This window comes from Cephus cinctus, unplaced genomic scaffold (genome assembly GCF_000341935.2).
Source record: "Cephus cinctus unplaced genomic scaffold, Ccin1 Ccin1_scaffold0307, whole genome shotgun sequence".
Classification (NCBI taxonomy): Eukaryota; Metazoa; Arthropoda; class Insecta; order Hymenoptera; family Cephidae; genus Cephus; species Cephus cinctus.
In genome coordinates this window covers 79,812-88,454 of record NW_014333010.1, presented here as the reverse complement: position 1 = coordinate 88,454, position 8,643 = coordinate 79,812, and the positions used below count along the sequence as shown (strand labels likewise).

Genomic DNA, 8,643 nt, shown 5'->3' with positions numbered 1-8,643 from the left:
GGGGGGGGGGGGGAGTGGAAGGACTGGGTACGCTCACGATAGAAAATGGTGGGGAAATCTGAGGGGTGGTACTGCTAGGTAGATGGTTTTACCTACTACGGGTCTTTACTACGCGAAGGGATGTTCACCCCAGGTCAATACACTATATATCGATACGTGACCCACAAAAATGAGCTTCCTTACTCCTACACTATATCTATATTCAGCTATGTAACCTATAGAGTATTTTATATCAACCCCTATCTCACGATTTTTCATCCCTTAAAAATCAATAGTCAAATCGTCAGACTTTACGATCAGACTGTCATTCATTTTTTAATACTGAGAAGGGGGATGGAAAATTTTCGTAAAAAAAAAAAGTTCACCGGTGGGGGGGGGGGTTAAATTTTTTGAGGTTTTTCGAATATTTCTTTTTATTTACAGATCCCGTTGGTGTTTCTTGAATCTGTTTTATTTTTTTTTTTTTTTTTTTTTTTTTTTTTTTTTTTTTTTTTTTTTTTTCGTTCTTGCTTTGTCTTTTTATCGATTCGAACAGACCGAAGGGCCATACTGGGGTTGAAGCGAGAGTGAGAGAAAAAATAGTAATTATCAAATTGCTTGATATTAACGAATTCGTTGGGGCTAAATCTAGTTACGATTCTAAGGGTGGCCATTTATCTGCCACTAATTCAAGTAACGCAAGGCAACCCACCCTATTACGTATTTTACGTGCTATTTTATTTCTTGGCCATTTTCGGGCCCTGGCCCTTTTACGAGTCTTTCACGTATGTAGGCATCCGTGTGAAAACGTCCCATTCAATCTCGTTCGATCAATTCCATTATCGAGAGCCGACAAAACGAAAATGGCCCATCGTGTGGAAGTGCGATGCACTTTGCACTGCGACGTGCATTATATTTTTCGGAAATTTTTTTTCAAATTTTACAACTTTCTTCCTGAAGGTCAGGGTTCTTGGAGGTGTGTATGGAATTGCGGGTAATTTCGGGGCTGCTGCAGGAAATCGTATTGGGAATTGCAGGGGTAGTTGCGAAACATGGAAGCAGCACTCGAGGGTTGCTGCTCCGAAGTTCATGAGGAATTTAAGGGAGAACTGGATATGCAAACGTCTCCAATCTGCATCTCTTGATTAAGAGGGTACCGATGCAACTGCAGATGCATTTACAGCTGCATCGAATTTTGGTCCTTGTTGCATCTGCTTTGGGTACTTCATACTAATAGATATATGTAATACATGACATAAACACTCGTGCTAACGACGTTAATATCAGGATATATGATAATAGAGACACGTGACTCGTCTGCATTGCAAAAATGCATTGAAATTTTCAAAGCTAATTGCATCTGTTAAATTTATTATACAAAAAATTTCTTTTTCCTATCGTGATTTGTACTTTGAAAAAAAAGTTCAGAATGGAATTTTGTGATATTTGTAAAATTTTGAAAAACATTCTCTAGTCTCACGTAACTACCGGGTAGTTTAGGGTAGTTTGAAAATTGGCCTCGGGATATCACAGAAGGAAAACTCAGACTTGAAGAAAAGATCCCATTTATCCTTGAAGGCTTCCGCGCTATTTGTCCTCTTGTCTCATTTGCTATCGTTCGCTCCTTTATTCACGTCGCCGACGTTCTTACGCGATTCATTCGACCAAATCCGGATTACTTCGGTTTTACATGGATAACGAATCCTGTAAATTCGCAGAAGACGTTTACAGGCCGATTGCGAATTATGGTTTTCGTAATATGCGTCACTTCCGTTATTATAAGCGAATCGCGATGAAATTAAACGCAATTACGCGTATCTGCTCGAAGTGAAATTTTTCATATAAATTTTATGTCCATTGATGTTCCTCGGTATCTTACTTTTTTGACTCATTTTATTTTTTCTTTTAATTCAAAACTTTTTCCACCCTTTCATATTCGTCTGTAGTCAATCTAAAAAAATTTCATTTTGCAGCATCTACTTTGGCTGCTCCCGATTAAAAAAGTTGCGGGCTCTCGAGCGTACGTAAATATTCTCCGACCTTAATGACGAAAGTCGTAAAGTCCTGTAAAAGGGTTGTTGCCGACACGAAGATATAAGTAGCTCGTTTTAATATAATTGATAATTAAGCTGTTGATTTTAATTGTATATATGAAAAACGAAAGAATCCTCACGTAATACCGTGTCAAAGTTTACCCACGTTGAGAGCCACTCTCGTGTAGAATTCTCAGTTCTCAGGTTTGCTGATCGAGGGATGAAAAGTGTGTGGTGGGGATGGCTGCGCGGTGCGGATGCGCGTCGGCATGTAAAGCCTGGCCGACTCTCAGAGCGAGCGTGAGTGCTCAGCGAGTAACATCTAGTCGGGTGCTCGGGCCGGCTTTGCCACTCGATTAGTCTCGATTATTGGCTTTGATTGTTTTTAAATCAAATCTATTTGAGCGAAGTCGAGTCGAGTTTGGTGAACGAGATAGTGCGGTTTTTAACGACGGAAGAAAAGATTTATTGCATTTATTTTTGTTATTATTTTCTCGAAGAAACAGTGAATACGATTATTTCGAACTAGTGAATGTGATATTTTGAACTTATCCTGGACACGAACCACAGTAGCGTTGAGGTTTGAGTCTGGTTTCCTCGACATCTGAAACTCGACACGAATCGGTTACGAGTATGTTAAATATTTTTGTTCTCTCCAATACAGTATCCCTGTACAGATTGACATATCCAATGAACCGCGGGAAGTGAGTTGTTTCGAGTTATTTGAACGTACTAGCGGTTTTATGTTTCTTCATACAATATACGTGATTGACTTGTGTCTGGGATTTTGATGCGATAGTCGTGACGAATCTTGTGTGACTTTTATAAAGTGTTGGTATAAATATATGTCGGATATATCTATGGTAACAAATATATTGAGTGTTCTGATCGTTCTAGTGAAATATGCTACGTGCTCTCAAGTGACATTTGAATAATAAAAATCGTAAATCCATCGTATTCGAAGTGAGTCTAAATATTTAAAATAAAAGGAAGAAGATACTTCCGCGTGTGTTTTAATCTCACGGTGTGTGTCTCTCAGTGAACTTGAGTGATTGACAAGTATCGACAGTCGATTGATGCTTGTGGATTATCCCGGATCGGACGAGACTTCCTTCACGCTGAGACGATCGCCCGATTTTTCTTCTGACCAAAAGCAAAAAGGTAAGGAAAAAAGTTTCACTAAAAATTAACCGTTCTCAGTATATTTTATCTGCATTACTCGAATGCAAATTTTCCAAGACGAGTATTACTAGATAAACACCGCGTACTTTGCTGACGTGTAAAATAAATAAAAAAGAAGAGCATATCGACGGGAAGTAATCATGCCGAGGCGATAAAACTGCATTCCGTTACCGAGTAATAGGCCGTCCTTACGAAATCCAACTCGTTCGAAAACTCGTACGGTGGAAACATAAAATAAAATACAGAAAAGTAAGAGAAACAAAATTACAAGACTGGTCAGTGTCGAGTGTCTATGGGGGTTTCTGGTCTCGATCGATCTTCAAATTAGCTTCGTTAATAAGAGCTTTGGCGGCTGAAAGGGGGTGGAAGAAGGAGTCTGTATCGATGGGTTCGAAAAAGATTCCGTTTTGAGACAACAATGGATCGTGACTCGAGGCGGAGAGTTCAACACACAGAACACAGAGTACAAAGGAGGAAAAGAGAAGACAAGAGTAATGCGTAAGAAAAACACACAAGAGTGGTATACCATTATGGTGGTACGAGGGTGTAACGTTCGACAGGGACTATTTTTTCTTCTATTTACTGTATATATATACACCATGACGACTCGGGGGTACCCCATGAAGCACGAACAACAACAATTTCAACACCGACTTCTGGCATCTTGCGACACAACGACAATAGTCGGGCTGTACTCGCCTTCTTTATTCTCTATTTAATTAACGGACAACGAGATCTTTGAGACTTGTGTTGTCGGTTGTTTCGAAATGGCTGACGAACTTTTTTTAATTCATTCTTTTTTAGAATTCATGTGACTCTGATAAAGGAGTCTATTAATTCTATTATCTCTGGAACTTTTTTTTGCTTCCTTTCGACGGTTTAATTTATCGTGAGATTTTAACGTTACGAATAGATTTTAATTTACGAAGATTTTTTTACGGCGTAGTATTTTTTGGTAATATTATCCCTGCGTTTATGACGAATAATTTTTCGTGGCCATGAATATCCGAATAGGCGTAGATTTAACTTCGTTCTGTAAATACTAATTGGCATTGTCGTTGCTAGCTTGCGATATAAATCGTTAAATGGAGGTCGTCGTGTTCTTATGGGATATTTTGCATCGGTGGGGTCTGCGCGAGAGACACGTGGCTTCACTGGGACAATACGGGATGCTTTTGTGGGATAAGAATTTCGTCTCTTTCTTTCTTATTTAGGTTGCGTAGTACCATTGCCAACGACATAACAAGATAGGGAGACACCATAAGCTGCTATTTAATGGTGGTATGGCGTGCAACCCTACAATAATTCTAGACACTAATTTATTGGCACCGGGTAGAGGTCTCGTTCTTCTGGCACGCCATTGGCATCTAATTCTTAGGGGGTGGACAGTGGGGGAGGTGGATGACGAGTAAAAAGTTCGCCACGAAGTACGTTACGCGGGTGCTAACGAAATGAAGAATTTGTGAAAAAAAATCTAAAAATTATGATTCACCCTTAGGAATTTTTTTTCAAAATTATCTTCACTCCCAAAATTCGAAATACAAAGAATTCATCCTGCGCAGCAACGAATTTACTCGAGTATCTGTATCCCGTGTGATTTAATTAGGCGCCGTTAATTAACCTCGAGAGTCGAAGAAAGGGATTATCGAGATGCTGGTTAGTCGGATATCGATTAATCTCGAGCATTGATATTTTTTTTTCTTTGATTGGTACCCCCGTCTCCTTTTCGTATTGTCGACTCTCCCCGACCTTCGTCATCTTGCCAGGAAGTCTCTCGTTACGGCTAATTAATCTCATTACGTGGAATTCATGCCGATTAACGGGCTAATAGCTTTCACCGAAGATTCATACGGATAGTGCGTGTAGCTGGGGATGCGAATATAATTGGGAATATAGGACAAAAATAATAATAAGTTTTAAAAAAATCTCCGAATAGCGCGACGAGCAAGCGAAACGTTGATTATGATTATAATTAAAATTTTAGGAAAAATAATTGAACCGGAAGTTGATCGACGGGACGAAAAATAATTTTAACTAGTCTCACTGTCACGTGGACGGATTAAATATCGAGTGCCGGGAAGGTGGACGTATCATAATGAAAAGTAATCATTCGAATTGTAACCAATCGTGTCGCAGTATAATAATTGACCTCGAGCGTGACGAGAAAACCTAATTACACTTTGGTATAATTAGACGGTAATTGAATCCTGCGTAGGTAATACTTTACCGTGATACGTGTGCACGTAGGTTCCCTTGTGTTTAGCAGCAGCCTCAGTTTACGCTTGTTTAACGTTACGGTGAGTCTGGCAAAAAAATGGAGCAACAAGTATCAAATGAAAATCACTATCGAATCGCAGTAATTTTATTCCCGGGTATTTTTGAAATTTTTTTTGGAAACAAAAATTTTTTTGCTTATCAACGTTTTTTTATAGTTTTTCGAATTTCACACGTCTAATCCGATCCAGACACTCTTTGACGTACCTTCCACGGGGGTCCGGACCAGATACCCTTTGTCAGGTTTTTGTCTGATGTATCATTCTTGCGTTGTGGGTACTTTTTTTTTTGAATTTTTTTTTTCACCCATCTCCGCCTTTGGCAATTGGCGGGACTCTTAAGGTTCGTCGAGGTTGCCGAGAGGAGTGATGTTGGACCTGGCAAAATGCAAGGTAGTTGGGAGTATAGGGTGCAGTATAGTAAAGTGCAGTAAGATGCAGCGCAGTGCACTGAATCGTAGGACGAGTATGTAACGTGTAGAAAAAATGCATATAAGACGTGAAGATAGGAAGGAGGGGTGAGTAAGAGGGTTAAAGGGGACAACGGGAGGGGAGGCAAGGTAGCTACATCGGGGCCTTACCTTTTTGAGCTCTTCCTTTTTAGGGCCCTTTTAAGAACCGGTTCGATCCAATAATAATTCGAGGCTCGTGCCCTGCCTGCTTCGATCGGCCGCTCGGCTCGTTTATTCTCTTTATTCCATGCACGTTGCATCTACCTGCATCAGGAAGACGTAGCCAAGAAGGCCGGCATTGATGATAGGGTAGTTTTTTATTAAGAGAAAGGGGATGCAATTTTTTTTTTTTTTCATTTCTTTACTCGGCTGTAAATGGGGATGAAAGGTTGATAAAAATTCTAGGCTGTCTGTTATACCTTGCGCTTCTGGGAAAAGGGGCGTGTTTCATTGTTTTTCTTTAACCTGATGCAGTTTATCGTTGCAGGTCGGTGCATAGGATTTTGGATTTATCGAAATTTTTTTTTTGGTTATTATTACGGTATACTTGAATTTCTCAGACTTTTTATAGACTCTTTTATTATTTTGACACGGTAATTGATGGTGGACTGGAAGTTGGCGTACCGTTTTTGAAAATGCCATTTTTGAGGAGGGGGGGGAGAATGACCGAAGTTTAAAAAAAATATCAGGATCCATAGAAATGCATCGGATGCGAAGTTCAGGTATTTTTTGGATTTTATCACATGAAATCCTAACTTCACGATAGCATAAAATCATCCTCTGTGCGTTTAATCAAAATCTAATGAATTCGGGTGCATCCGAATGATATTTGCACTAGACTCGTCATATCCCAGTCCATTCGTTCGGCTCATTAGCGATCGTTAATTACAGTTCGATTGTCGATATTTAGTTTACTCCTTTTTTTTTAACAGTTACATGCATTTCTGCGCACACGTTGCTTTTTTTTTATTTTGCATGGGTCGTCCTATGTTCTTCTCTCTCTCCGATGCACGTGCAGGGTCTGTTACTCTCGCTGCTGCTCTGTTAATTCCCCTTTGCAATTCTACTGTCGTGCCAACCCTGTATGCAGTTGCATTTATTGCAGCCGTCCGATCGAAACGAGTTTGCATTCGTCACGTAGCGGCGAATAACATTTGTCGGCACTTTGCGTCTATTTATTTGTTACGTGACCAGGTAGATACTTTTTTTTTCTTTTTTTTTTTTCGAATACGTGAAAAAGTGCATCGCCAACACTTACGCTGCATCGCAGTGCCGATAAATGTTACGGAGTTGGAATAAATATTATTTACGAAAATTACGGAAGCAGGCAAATTCTTTAATTTTCAGGACACCCTGTACCGATGGTCCGCGAATATTTAGCATAAGTGCATCGAGGTGCATCCGTGCGTTCTTCGTTCTCTCCGGCGGCCTCGAAATATTTGGTCGCATAATCGCTGCACTTTAGCTAAGAGAGGTGCAACTGCATGAATATTCAGGAAAAATCTTTCCGTCGCGAATTCAAGCGGGCAACGCGCGGGACGCTTGGCCGAGCTGCAAAAGTGTTTGACACTGTTTGAAATTAAAAAAAAGGAAAAATGCATCTGATAAAAAGTGCATTTAAAAAAATGCATTAAATATCACGGCTGTTATCAATGATACCGTACACGTTAGCTCTACAGGACAATGGATAAGCACTTTCAAAAGTGCCAGTGCAGTTGCACTCGATTTTGTGCATTTATGAATATTCATAAGACTGCATGTAATAATTCACACGAGTGCATCGGATGCACCGTCGACAGACTCTCCAAATAATAAAGCAATAATAGGACACTCGAATCCAATAAGTAATTGAGGTTAAATCGATTCGTCGCTAACGAATAATTTTAATTCCAAGATAATTACAAAATTGTCATCGTGAAAGTGCATCAGTTTTATTATTATTATTATTTTTTTTTATTACTCTTTCATCTCCCATTAATATTGCAATGATAAACGGGCCCGCAAACCCGTCATTTAATTCGCTCGATACGCGAACCAAGCGTTTCTCATTATCAACCCGATCAAATGACCTGCATCGCTCCAATGCACCGGCGATGCACTTCCGCAAAGAAAATTCTCTCGTTACTGGTTCGCTATCGCAACGATGCATCGCGATGCACGTGAACGTGTATTCAGCTAGAGATACGGTTGCCACCCCCTCGGTGATCCCGCCGAATGCATTTTCTTTTTTTTTTTTTCTTCTCGAGACGCTCTCGCTCGAGCGTGACTCAAGAATGCACTCGGTCGATCGCGCGCAAAAACAAAAAAAAAAGTGCATTCCACTAGAGAGGATGCACAGTTTTTAAGCTTTCGCTTTCGTTCTTAATTCGTCGCTATTTTTTTTTGGTAACTTTTTCTTCCCCCTTCCTCCCCCCTTTCACCCCAGCCCCACTCCTCGTTATTTACTACCTTGTTCTTTACCTTGTTGGTTTTTCGATGGGGGACAAAAATTAAATTGATACCTTGCGCGTATATCTATAGTCACGTATAAAAAGCTGGCTCTGTGTATATATCGACGTTGCATTCCGCTGCAACGCGCAAAAGTGCATAGTGCATCTTGTATAAGGATTTATCGATGCAATTTTGTATACGTATAAATATATGGTGGACAATTGGATTTTATGGAATTATATTGTTCTCTGTTCAAATGTATTAATTCAAGATAAAGAGAATTTTTTGTCAGCC

General features: G+C 39.9%; 1 protein-coding gene across 6 annotated transcripts in view; it reads left to right on the top strand.

Annotated features, from left to right (window-relative positions):
* The first annotated feature begins 2,317 nt into the window (after window positions 1-2,317).
* The window catches only part of LOC107266345 (protein tincar), a 70,485-nt gene continuing 64,159 nt past the window's right edge, over window positions 2,318-8,643 (top strand). For all 6 annotated transcript variants that reach the window (XM_015736736.2, XM_015736734.2, XM_015736735.2 and 3 more), the window contains exon 1: window positions 2,318-3,173. The gene's annotated coding sequence lies outside the window, so the exon portion shown is untranslated. The remainder of the gene's footprint in view (window positions 3,174-8,643) is intronic.